Below are 14,217 nucleotides of genomic sequence, written 5' to 3' on the forward strand. Positions count from 1 at the left end.
CTTTGTTGTCTCCTATTTCACCCTTCATCAGTTGTACGTGATTTTAAGAAGATCGTCAGGCATCCATTGTGTTTACAAATGCTGTCATTGTACTTGCAAGGAATCAGAATACATGGAAAATGAAAATTGCATTTCTCCTAAGGGGCAGTCATGTCCCTTGACTATGTCCTGCTTTTCAATTTCATAATTTAGCCAGAAGCAGTAGTTTAGTATCCTTCTCATTTTTCAATCTGTGTCTTTTGCTTTACTTTTTATTTTACCTTTTTCTCCCACCTAAAGAAAATGTGCATGGAGTGTCTGTAAAGGCTTTACTTTCACAACTGTTATTATTGTTACTTACTGTTTATTTATGTTTTTTACTTACAAATTACTCTTTATAGACATGTAGTCTCTGACCCGCTATATCAGCACTTTGTCACAATGTTCCTTTGGAAGATTTGCATCATGCAGCTACTTATGAAAATGTATATTTTTGTGGACATTTCTGCATATACATAGATAAAGAATATGGAGTCCACTGGACAGATAATTGCCACCCTAACAGGAAAAGTTTAGAATGCCAAAAATTCCAAATCCCACCCCACTCTTCACTGAGGTATATAGATGTAGGCATTATTTTTTGGCTCAATACATCATGTTGTGGACTATCTAAGATTAGAGATTGTTATTCTGTGTGAGGAAGTGTTCTGCCATTGAGGCCCAATGATATAAAATACATTTGAAAATGGACGGGTGAAGTTAGAAGGTATTGTCCCATGCAGTGAATATTCTTTTTCTTTCTTAAGGTGTCTAGTGATGTTTATTGTCTTTTTCCATTTTTGATAAAGTTATCTCTTCTGATTTTGGAATACGATTTTGGAGTGAATGCATCATCTCAAATAACAGAGTCCATTGTCATGTTTTTTTTTTATAATCTTCACAGTTTGGCTTTGTTTTCACTGCATTGTGGTGGTGCCATAGAGAGGCTGGACAGCTGACTAGTATATGGGATTTAAAATTAAGGAACTGAATTTGTTTTTCTCTATTACCTTTTATTTATTTATATTAGTATTACTTACATTTACGTGCTTTAAAAATGTGTATGTTTACATGTATATAATAAAGCAGCATTCCCTGACTGACAAGAAATTCTTGGCAATCTGTGGACAACTGCAGAAAAATCAGTTTTCATTAATGAATCATCTCATGGCCCTGAAGCCTAGAAAAAAAGTTTACTCATCTATAAGAAAATTATAGAAAACCATGATATTTTCTATTTAGTAGTCAGAAAAGGCAAGCTTAGTACCTATTGGTTTGTGACTTGTGTAAATACTTTTTTAATATTGTCAGGGATGCCTGGGGCGATGACTCGGCCGGGACGCCTTAGAGGACCGGAAGGGGGCGTGCGGCCATCTCAGACCACGTGGGGGCAGCCACCCTGGTTGCTATGGGGACCATGGGTACAGAGCTTTGAAGCTCAACCCTGTAGGGGCCCTTGGTCACCGTCAGTGGGGCGCCCCCATGCCTTTGGAGCCCTGGACCTCAGCATTTCCGCCACACCAGGATATGCTGGGGGGAAGAGGAGCAGGGACACCCAGAGTGCTTCCGGGGATACAGCTGGCACTTCCGCCACACTGGGGCATGTCGGCGGGAGATTGCCGGGAAGCACCTGGAGCACATCCGGCTGTAGATAAAAGGGGCCGCCTCCCTTCATTCGAAGCGAGAGTCGGGAGTGGAGTGGACTGAGCTTGCTGGAGGAGGCAAGAAGGCGGCCTGAAGAGGAAGAAAGGCATTGCGTGGCCGGACTTTGGGGACTTGTGGGGTTTGTGTGGCACTTAAGAACTTTGTAAATAATAGTGTAAATAACCGTGTTGGATGAAATGAAAGTGTCTGCCTGTCTGTGTCTGGGCCAACCTCCACAATGTATACAAGAAATTATCAACTCTACATAAGACAATCTTTATGATCAAGAGTTTATTGGAGTTTTAATAGCAATAATAAGCAAATAATCAGCAAGTCATTCATAAAACAGTCAGAAGAGACTGATAACAACTAACAATAAAAATAAAGCCCCCCAACACACACTAAAAGTGATTCCAAAAAGTAAAAATGAATTGATTATTAATATAACATTATCTCTTTCATTGAAAAATATTGTCCCAGGTTGTTTTAAAAAATTAGTTTTACCCATTTCTTAAGTATTAATATGTACATTTATTTTATATTATTTATTGTCTGTAAGCATAATAACATCTTTTTTTGCAATTCCCATTGCCATTTTCTGCTGTTTAAATTGATTACAATTACCAGTCTGTTAAGAAATCAAGACCCTCAACTCCTCTGTCTGTCCTACATTATTCTTTATTAATGCACATGTCTGACTTCTGCATAATTTGTTTAAAATTATCAATCCAGTTCTTAAGTATATGATTTGTGTTGTATAAATGTCCCTGCTACAGTATGTATTACCATAATAACTCTTATCTATTCGATGAAGAAAAACTAAATGGCTTGTTGAATGTAGGCCTTGATTACTACCAGTACAAATATATATATACAGTATGTAATGTTCTTGTTGTCTCACTTTTTTATGTTTCTGTTACGTGTAATCTTTTAACTACAATACATTAGTTTGGTGATGATCCAGTTTACTGGGTTTGATGGTTGTTAACTTTGGAGTTTACACTTTTTCCTTGTGTCTGCATTAATTTTGTTCCAAGTGTGTGTGTTCAGTTGTTTGGCAATTCTGTGTGGGCCTAGTATTGAGTGTGGGTCCTTGTGGGCCCTGTGACTGACTGGTATTCCATTTACCTTTTGTTCTTTCCTTGCACCTGATATTGCCGAGATAGACTCTGATGCTTCATAAACTCGATGACAGAGCTTAAGAATTTTATGCTGCTGTGCACTGGTTTAGGTTTGCTAAGTGTGCTTTACAGGGCAAAAGGTTAATATATATTTTTTTGCTATTTAAGATCTTGGTTAGGCTAAGAATTTGTCTGTCATTTTATTCATCCATCTGTTGCCTGAAGCCTTTTAATCCAATTTTAGTGTTTTTATGAAATTTAAATTTAAATCTGCATCAGGCAGCAATCAGCATTGACACAGCGCCTGTCCATCATAGGGAACACTTGCAAATGCTGGCACTTGCACATTGCATACCAGTTTTGAGTTGTCAGTCAGCATATCACATGTCTGATGTTTTTTAATTTATAGTAGAGATTATGGTCATAAACATGGTGTTTGACTATTTCATTATATTGACCAATACAATGCATAGTTGTTACACATATTTATTTTTTCTTTGGGCATCAGTGTATCATTATATTGCATCCCTTTGACCTTTTGCCTTTGTATGCAATGCACTTCTTCATTTTATTTTTACCACTCCTGTTTTCATTAAAACAGTACTAAACTGAACTGTTTCCCACTTGTTTAACATTTTATGCACCCACAAATGGGCATGCCAGCTGTGATATTCACAAAATAATTTAAAAGGAAAAAAAACATGGCACTGTGTTGCCAATTGGTACATCCCTTTGTGCAAATCTGCGTGCCTGTCACAAATGTCCTTGAAAATGTCATTTTTGATTTACACATGCCAATGTGCTGATTGTCTGTGCAGATTACAGAGGGAGCTAAACCAAAGACCCTGGAGTCAAGTACACTTTTAAGTGGGAGCTTTATGACCCCCTGAGGATATGTTAGCTTATGTACTGACTTTTCATTCTGTGTAATGTGTTCTGGTATCCCATTAAACAATTAGTCATGTCATCTGATCTGTGACAGTGTGACTCAAGGACATTATAATAGGGACCTGCTCAGGGGCTTGAGTTGAAGTTGTGAAAGCAACACATTACATGTCATCTTTGATATACATTGGGGTAGCTGCTGTTGAAGTATATTTTGTGTGCTTTCTTTTTTTAATGATACAGTTTTATAGTATTGTTGTTAAGTATAGTGGATGCAGAAAGTATTCAGACCCCTTCACGTTTTTTCACTTTTTGCTATGTTGTAGAAGTTAAAATCATTTAAATTGTTTTTTTTTCCACATCAAGCAACACTCAATACCCCAGAATGACAAAGCAAAAATTTATAAAAAAATCAAAAACTTAAATACCCCACTGATAAAAGTTTTCAGACCTTTTGCTATGACACTTGAAATTTGCCTTGTATGCATCAGATTCTATTGATCATCATTGACATTTTTCTTCTCCTTGTTTGGAGTCCAACTGTGGTCAATTTAATCAATTGGACATGATTAGGAAATCAGAGCATAAACCAATACATGAGGTCAAAGGAATTGCTTGCAGAGCTCAGAGACCAGATTGTGCCGAGGCACAGATCTGAGAAAGGCTACATAAAAAAGCCTGTAGCATTGAGGGTTCCCAATAACCCAGATGGCCTTTTAATACTTAAATGTAAGATGTTTAGAACAACCATGACTGTTCTAGAGCTGGCCAAGCTGAACATTTTGTGGGATAAGGGCCTTAGTAAGAGAGATGACAAAGAACCAGATAGTCATTCTGGTTGAGCTCCTGAGAACCTGTTTGTGGATGGGAGAAAGGAGCATCCCTGCAGCACTACATTAATGTGGAATTTTATGACAGAGTGGCCAAACAGAAGCCTCTCTTCAGTAAAAGACACATGGAATCCTACTTGGATTTTACAAAAAATTACCTAAAGGGTACTCATACTGCAAGAAGCAAGGTTCTGTTGTCTGATGAAACCAAGAATAGCATCATGTCTGGAGGAAACTAGGCACAGCTCATCATCTGTGCAACACCATTCCAATAGTGGTGCCAGCATCATGTTGTGAGGTTGTTTTTTAATGTCGTGGAGTAGGAGTCTAGGAGGGGTTGAGGGAAAACCAATTGAAGCAAAGTACAGCGATATCCTTAATGATAATTTGCCCTAAAGCACAGCATTTTACCTCCAGCAGAACATTGACCTTAAGCAGAAGGCAAAGTCAACATAGAAGTGACTTAAGGTTACCTCTGGGAATATCTTTGAGTAGCCCAGCCAGAGCCTGGACTTCAATCTAATTGAACATCTTAAGAGACCTGAAAATAGCTGTCTGCTGATGGGCTCCATGCAACCTGACAGAGCTTCAGGGGATCCACATAGAAGAATGGCAGGAGATACCCAAATCCAAGTGCGTGTGAAGCTTGTTGTGTCAAACCCAAGAGGGCTGTAGTCCCTGCCAAAGGTGCTTCAACTTAGTGCTGTGTAAAGGATCTGAATACCTGTGTCAATGGGATATTTCAGTTTTTTTATGTTTAAAATCCTGTTTTGGCTTTGTCATTCTCAGGCTTGGTGGAAAGTTAATTTAAATAATGTTAGCACTAGGCAGCAAAATAGCAAAATGTGTAAAATGTGAAGGGGTACTTTTTGAGTGAGTGAGTGAGTGAGTGAGTACTTTTTGAATCCACTACATATATTAAGATTATATATTAAAAGCAGTACTGCATTGGACACAAAGCAAGAGTCAACCCATAGACACAGAGGCACCTACTACATACTCATATCAGGCCAGTTTTGGTCACCTGTCCTAAAATCATGGGAGCAAGGCCTTCTTCAAACTCTACAAAGACAATGACAGGTTAAAGACTTAAATTAAAGTCTTTGAAGTGTTGACAAAGCAGTTACACCACTGTGATGTCACATTCAAGCTGAGGTTTATTGTCATCTATATATAAGAATAAACTTAGATGTAGAAAGAAAACTGGAGTACTTGGTACAAAAATCACTTATAAACTTGCACCCAGGCAGTGACCAGGCCAGAATTAAAACCAGAAACTCTGGAACCATGAAGAAGCAGCATTGCACAGTGCACAATCACTATAAAATGTATAAATTATGTAGATATGTGGCATGCTTAATAACTCTGGTCCTCAGATTGCATTGTGCTTTTTAACTAAGTCAACTCTGTCCCCATAACAGCATTGCAAAACTCTCCATAGTGTTTTGCACAGTGAAAGGCAGCGTAGTATAAGGAGTGCATTGATGCATGTCCAGAAGGTTCATTATTCATCTTTCTGTAGTGTGATGAAGTGCTACCTTGAAGCTGTTTGAAAGACTCTAGATCGTTTGATAGAATGGCAGCTAAGCTATAGTCATCAATTCATCATTAGTCCTCACTGCTTGAGCAGCAGGCACCTGGGCCTTTGCTTTTTCGCAGTGTGAAAACACAGTGGTTTGCAGGTTGTATTTATTTATTAAACTATTAACAGTTGAATGGGGCATTAGGGCCTTGGAAAAACACATATCTTCTTGTCTGCTGCATCGACTTGACATGCTGTCAAAAATAACAGAGTGAATCTGACATTTTTTTTGCTTTGTGAGGGAAGTATTATGTTGGCTTGTGAACAGAACTTGAGTGCAGACAAGCTTCCTTCAGAGACCAGTTACAGGATTTCACGGTGAAAAGCTGAGCTGAAAGACTCTCAAGATTGGATGGCACAGCCTGAACTAATTAGTCATTTCAGAATGTAAACAGTTTTCTTTTGCAAGACATATTGTCTTGGGCAGTCTCTATGGAAGGATACCCAAAGCTTTCAGCATCAGGTTTTTGACTCCATCACAGAACTGAATCACAGGTCTGTTTAATAATGAATAAACCTTTGTTGTTTTATTCCCCACTCGTTACCTCTTCATCAATCACAGCTGTCCTTAGATGAGAAAGCAGCTAGCAGTCAAAGAGTCTTTTACACTAGCTCTACAAACCTGGCTGTAACTGTTTTCTTTACCTGGGTTCTCAGTCTGTGTAGTGTGAACTTGGGTTGGGGTTAATCTATTTTTCACTGTGGATTTACAGAGGCAAGTACTTTTAAACATTATTAACTTGCATGGAGAATATCATTCGACTTGTTGAGCTACCCAGCAATAATATCTAACATTGATGTACAGCTAGATGTTTGTTTGCAAGTTATAATATGAGAATCTTCTGACAGAAAAGGGTAGAGAATCAGTTGACAATGATAGGTGAGTGTTTATCTCAAAATCCGTTGTATTTTTATTTATGAAGTGCATCCTTAATACATTCTGCCATACCATATTCATTTATCACTTAATTAGGGAAGTCAGCCTGTATTCATAATTATACCTTGGATCAAAAAGTACCTCTTCCAAGGTTAGTACCTGGCCCGATAGAATACAGCTACAAACATGGTTGCCTTACTGTTGTAAAAGCTCCTCAATAATTTAGTAGAGTAAAGCCTGCAAATGATCTTAATCTAAATGTACACTTAGCTATAAGGCATTAGTTTAGATGATTTTTTTCTGTCCACATTTACATATCAAAGCAATATGCATTTATTGGGAGGAACAAAAGGGAGAAAGGTTTAGTGTCGAATGCCTCAATAGACTAAGAAAAGCTAAGGGTATAATATGAGCAATGTCAGTGCATGTGATATAGGCCTACAGTATCTAGCAGAGGTCTTAAAGGGTTGAAAACAAATATCATTCAAGTAGTTATGAAGGCCATTTTTATGTGGTTCCAGTTTGTAAGAAAAGGATTAATATATTGTTTACAATTTTCAGAAAGTAAAAAATTAAGTGCATTTGTATAGTTGGTCAAAACTATTTTTTTCTTGTGAATATACAAATGGATTATATAAAGTGTAAGGTACAAAGGGTATTTTCTTCTTCATATGTAGAGAAATTATATAATATGGAAAATACAAATACTATTCTATTGGTATTAGTAGTGGTTTTTAATTGATTATTAAGATTTGTTTTGGAATTATGTGTTAATTGTATGCACATTTTTAGTAATTCACACTGCAATTAATGTATCTTTTGTTATGTATAATGTAATTATTTTTTGAAGAGGACTAAATGATATAATAAAGAAGAGAAAGAACTTTCACTACAGTAAATGACTAGAGATTTTTATAGAAACAAGAGTCTATTTCTTGATGTAAGAACTCATTACAGCAGCTTTGATAGGCCCACTGAACAAACTTTCAGAGTCATTCAAACATTTCAGGGCCTGCTGAAAAACCCTTATGAAAAGAGTCACCTATGGAGTAACACCTGAATATAAGAGCAATGCTACTGTTTATACTGTGTACAAGAAAACAGTAGGATGGTTTCATACATAAAGCATATACTGTACTTTCAACTACTGAGTACAGTGCTCATCAAAACAATTAGAGTAGAAAAATATTCAACAGCTTTAATGATCATATCACTTTATGTTAGTATGTGATATTTTGAAAATTGAAAATTTAAAGGATATATCCAGAGATTCTGGAAGGGTATTTTGCATATATCCTTCTATATGCTATAGGTGACTAATTGCATCTCCAGAGACGCGTGAGATTTTAGCAAGTTGGATTTACCTAACACGTTGCAATGGTTGCCAAATTTTGCAATTTTGTAAATTATCCTCATTCAGTAAGAGAGACATGTAATTTGCAGACATACCTAGAGGTGGTATGCACAATATATCTAAAGGACAAGACAGATAACACTAAGGGAAAATAAAAGAAAGATTCAAATTCAAAAACATAAGAAGGGTAAAACAACCTGCCCTGAAGGTCAATGAAACTTATTCAATATGTCCTTTAGTGTAGAGGCAGCCTGCTTTTACAAGGAGATGGGCCACAGTGTTAGTGAGCTGCTCAATGTCTGTATGTTCAGGCTAACTTTTTGCTTTTCTATTTGTGGCAGTGTTGTCCTGCCTTCTTAAAGTTTCCCATTCATCATCAGTGAAGTGGCTTCTGCTTTTGGCTTGATCCTGAGTTGAGGTCATGGATCTTGTTGTTTTTCATGGCATAACAACAACAACATTTATTTCTATAGAAAAGTTTCATACAAAGAATGTACAGGTAGATTTAAGTGCTTAAAAATGGTGACTTGAAAAGTTTCCCTTTTGGTTAGTATGAAAATGATCAGTCTGCTGTAAAGACAGATAATCAAACCTGTTTTACTTATTGTTATTATATATATATATACACACACACACACACACACACACACACTGCCATTCGTGCTGTGAAGAAGGGGGCTCAACGCACCCCAAGGAGATACGGCTGCTCCTTCAAAACCCCCTCTTGAACGGTTATACATTGGGAAACAAAAACAGTTTTTTTTTTTTTTAACCTCCTCTTTGCTCAATTAGCTGCTGGCTTGCTGCTGCTGCCGTGCCGCATGATCTGCATCTTGTGTGGCGCTTTGAACATTTAAAAGCCTGTACAACAGCTGTCCTACTCTTTGTCTTTTATTTCTGGCCCCGGGCATAGTTAAATCTTTTGGCACAAACTCTTGTCTCGTGGGACGCGAGTTCTTGATATTTTTTAGTTTATAATTTAAAAACAGAATAAGAATCTGAAAGTCTAACAGCATCACATTAAAATTCGATAAATGTCATCTCCAGGAGCCAGAAGTGATATTGCAGATGAAAAAGTGTTTGATGTCTCAATCTCGGAGTTATTGTTTATTGAATGAATAATTGTATTACTTTTCTTCTTTGGTTCTATAAGGTCAGAGAGAGAGGCATTAGTACCTTGAAACAAACCCCCATCTGTTATTATATTGCTCACCTTAGGACTTGTTGACTGCTTCCAAAGCGCACGTGTGTCACAATATATATATATGAATAAAATCCAGCGTCTGCCTGTCTGTTCACTTTTCACAAGAGAACTAGGGGGTCCTTTCATTGGATTGGCTGGCCGAGCAATGTTTCAGCCGTGGAATGGCCAAATGGGGAGGCAGCTTGATGGATGAGGTCTCCAGGACTCTAAAAATATCCAAATCTTATTATGTGATATCATCTACTGTTAAATTCTGCTCTGTACTTCTAAAATTTTTATTATTATGCTATATTAAGGATTTGTTCTATTCTGTGTATTGTATTGTATTGACCCCCTTCTTTTGACACCCACTACACGCCGAACCTACCTGGAAAGGGGTCTCTCTTTGTAATGCCTTTCCCGAGGCTTCTTCCATTTTTCCCTACAAGGTTTTTTTTGGGAGTTTATCCTTGTCTTCTTAGAGAGTCAAGGCAGGGGAGCTGTCAAGAGGCAGGGCCTGTTAAAGCCCATTGCGGCACTTCCTGTGTGATTTTGGGCTATACAAAAATAAACTGTATTGTATTGTAACTACTTAACAGATTTAGATCAGAATTTTTTTCTATAAATTACTTGAACATTCCAGTTGATTTTGCGACTTCTGTCATCGCATGTATCATAGTTCGCTTGCAGGAGCGATTTATTCATGCTAATACAAGACAGAGGCTTTGGGCCAAGTGGACGGGGAAGCGTGACGTCAACAGTGGGGAGCCGCTTAGCTAACAATACTTGTATATATATATATATATATATATATATATATATATATATATATATATATATATATATATATATATATATATATATATATATATATATATATATATATATATATATATATATATATATATATATATATATATATATATATATATATATATATATATATATATATATATATATATATATATATATATATATATGTATATATATATATATATGTATATATATATATATATATATATATATATATATATATATATATATATATATATATATATATATATATATATATATATATATATGTATATATATATATATATATATATATATATATATATATATGTATATATATATGTATATATATATATATATATGTATATATATATATATATATATATATATATATATATATATATATATATATGTATATATATATATATATGTATATATATATATATATGTATATATATATGTATATATATATAAGCGGCATGGTGGCACAGTGAGTAGCGCTGCTGCCTCACAGTTAGGAGACCCAGGTTCACTTCCTGGGTCCTCCCTGTGTGCAGTTTGCATGTTCTTCTCGGGTACTCCAGTTTACTCCCACAGTCCAAAGACATGCAGGTTAGGAGCATTGCTGATCCTAAATTGTGCTTGGTGTGTGGGTGTGTATGTGCGCCCTGCGGTGGGCTGGCACCCTGCCTGGGGTTTGTTTCCTGCCTTGCACCCTGTGTTTGCTAGGATTGGCTCCAGCAAAACCCCGTGACCCTGTAGTTAGGATAGCAGGTTGGATAATGGATGGATGGACACACACATATATATATATAAATAAATATGGGGGAAATGAGCATTTGATCCCCTGTTTTATAAGTTTGCTCACTTACAAAGAAATTAATAGTCTCTAATTTAATGGTAGATTCATTTTAATGGAGAAAGACAGAGTATCAGCCAAAAATCCAGAAAAAACACATTACATAAAAGTTATAAATTGATTTGCATGTCATTGAGAGAAATAAGTATTTGATCACCTACAAACCAGCCAGATTGGCTGTGTGCCCATGTATATATATGTATATGTATATATCTGTCTGTGTGTATACCACAGATAGAGAGAGAGAATATATAGTATACACTTTAGGTTGTGAGCCTGCAGTTGGTGAGTCAGTGGCAGAATTAAAAAGTGTGAGGTTACTTAATGTTGCAAGTCTGAAGAATGCTCATAGGTCTCACTGCTCTCAGTTAATGACTCATTTACAGTTACCAAACTTTCCTTACAAGCAGATGGCAGGTTGAGACAGTTACCAAAATAGAAGTGATTTGGGTTGTTAAATGGAAGGGTGTTACAGGCACTAAGACTAAACAGTGCTATTGACATAATTAAAATTGGCTGCTACTGTATGTTTTCTTTGGAATTACACCCAAAATACTTGAAGGAACAAAATATTTACAATGGTAAACAGTCTACATAAGTGTAAATGAAACCTGTCAGTGTGCTGATGAAAACAACCAGTTTCATTGTTGTGGGAGTATCTTATTGTCAGGTAAATATGAGATTTTTCAAAGTTGTGGCCTTCTGAGTCAAAAAGGTCTTTTGGGAGCTGGCATTATTTAAAAGGATTAATTTTAGGAATTAAATGAATTACTGGCTTTAAAGTTACCATCTTAAGTTTGAAGTCATAATGATTTTGAAATTATACATATTCTGAAGATATTGCCACATGGTTTGGAGACAAAATTGAAAGGTTAGAATTGATAGTAAAAACTTACAACTCTTGTACTGGAGCAAGTCCCTTACCCTACTTGGAGAAAAATCTGAAGTAAAAACAGTCCTTTTGTTGTAGATTGTTACACTTCTACCACAGAAAGAGTGCATGCATGAGCTTGCATCATCAAAATTAAGAATAAGTTAGAAATACACACATTTGTAAGGAATAGTGCACTATATGTTGAATGAAAGGTATTATTTGTTTAAAATCAAAGGAAAATGAAAAGAGAATGGCAAATTTAAATGCCCAGTTTAATAGCTGCTTTTCTGTTCTGTGCTGGAAGCACAGCTTTTAAATGCTGTACATACTGTATGTCTAAATACTGAACATATACAGGTGCTGGTCATAAAATTAGAATATCAGGACAAAGTTGATTTATTTCAGTAATTCCATTTAAAAAGTGAAACTTGTATATTAGATTCATTCATTACACACAGACTGATGTATTTCAAATGTTTATTTCTTTTAATTTTGATGATTATAACTGACAACTAATGAAAGTCCCAAATTCAGTATCTCGGAAAATTAGAATATTGTGAAAAGGTTCAATATTGAAGACACCTGGTGCCACACTCTAATCAGCTAATTAACTCAAAACACCTGCAAAAGCCTTTAAATGGTCTCTCAGTCTAGTTCTGTAGGCTACACAATCATGGGGAAGACTGCTGACTTGACAGTTGTCCAAAAGACGACCATTGACACCTTGCACAAGGAGGGCAAGACACAAAAGGTCATTGCTAAAGAGGCTGGCTGTTCACAGAGCTCTGTGTCCAAGCACATTAATAGAGAGGCGAAGGGAAGGACAAGATGTGGTAGAAAAAAGTGTACAAGCAATAGAGATAACCACACCCTTGAGAGGATTGTGAAACAAAACCCATTCAAAACTGTGGGGGAGATTCACAAAGAGTGGACTGCAGCTGGAGTCAGTGCTTCAAGAACCACCACGCACAGACGTATGCAAGACATGGGTTTCAGCTGTCGCATTCCTTGTGTCAAGCCACTCTTGAACAAGAGACAGCGTTAGAAGCGTCTTGCCTGGGCTAAAGACAAAAGGACTGGACTGCTGCTGAGTGGTCCAAAGTTATGTTCTCTGATGAAAGTAAATTTTGCATTTCCTTTGGAAATCAAGGTCCCAGAGTCTGGAGGAAGAGAGAGAGGCACAGAATCCACGTTGCTTGAGGTCCAGTGTAAAGTTTCCACAGTCAGTGATGGTTTGGGGTGCCATGTCATCTGCTGGTGTTGGTCCATTGTGTTTTCTGAGGTCCAAGGTCAACGCAGCCGTCTACCAGGAAGTTTTAGAGCACTTCATGCTTCCTGCTGCTGACGAACTTTATGGAGATGCAGATTTCATTTTCCAACAGGACCTGGCACCTGCACAAAGTGCCAAAACTACCAGTACCTGGTTTAAGGACCATGGTATCCCTGTTCTTGATTGGCCAGCAAACTCGCCTGACCTTAAACGGTATTGTGAAGAGGAAGATGCAATACGCCAGACCCAATAATTCAGAAGAGCTGAAGGCCACTATCAGAGCAACATGGGCTCTCATAACACCTGAGCAGTGCCACCGACTGATAGACTCCATGCCATGCCACATTGCTGCAGTAATCCAGGCCAAAGGAGCCCCAACTAAATATTGAGTGCTGTACATGCTCATACTTTTCATGTTCATACCTTTCAGTTGGCCAACATTTCTAAAAATCCTTTTTTTGCATTGGTCTTAATTGATATTCTAATTTTCCAAGATACTGAATTTGGGACTTTCATTAGTTGTCAGTTATAATCATCAAAATTAAAAGAAATAAACATTTGAAATACATCAGTCTGTGTGTAATGAATGAATCTAATATACAAGTTTCACTTTTTGAATGGAATTACTGAAATAAATCAACTTTGTCATGATATTCTAATTTTATGACCAGCACCTGTATATGTTCAGTATTTAGACATACAGTATGTACAGTATTTAAAAGCTGTGCTTCCAGCACAGAACAGAAAAGCAGCTATTAAACTGGGCATTTAAATTTGCCATTCTCTTTTCATTTTCCTTTGATTTTAAACAAATAATACCTTTCATTCAACATATAGTGCACTATTCCTTACAAATGTGTGTATTTCTAACTTATTCTTAATTTTGATGATGCAAGCTCATGCATGCACTCTTTCTGTGGTAGAAGTG

At 36.6% G+C, this 14,217-nt stretch overlaps 1 protein-coding gene across 20 annotated transcripts in view; it reads left to right on the forward strand.

The window, feature by feature from the left end:
• Window positions 1–14,217, forward strand: part of arvcfb (ARVCF delta catenin family member b) — a 292,166-nt gene that overhangs the window by 255,348 nt on the left and 22,601 nt on the right. The window lies entirely within an intron of this gene.

This window comes from Polypterus senegalus, chromosome 12 (assembly GCF_016835505.1).
Source record: "Polypterus senegalus isolate Bchr_013 chromosome 12, ASM1683550v1, whole genome shotgun sequence".
NCBI classification, from domain to species: domain Eukaryota; kingdom Metazoa; phylum Chordata; class Cladistia; order Polypteriformes; family Polypteridae; genus Polypterus; species Polypterus senegalus.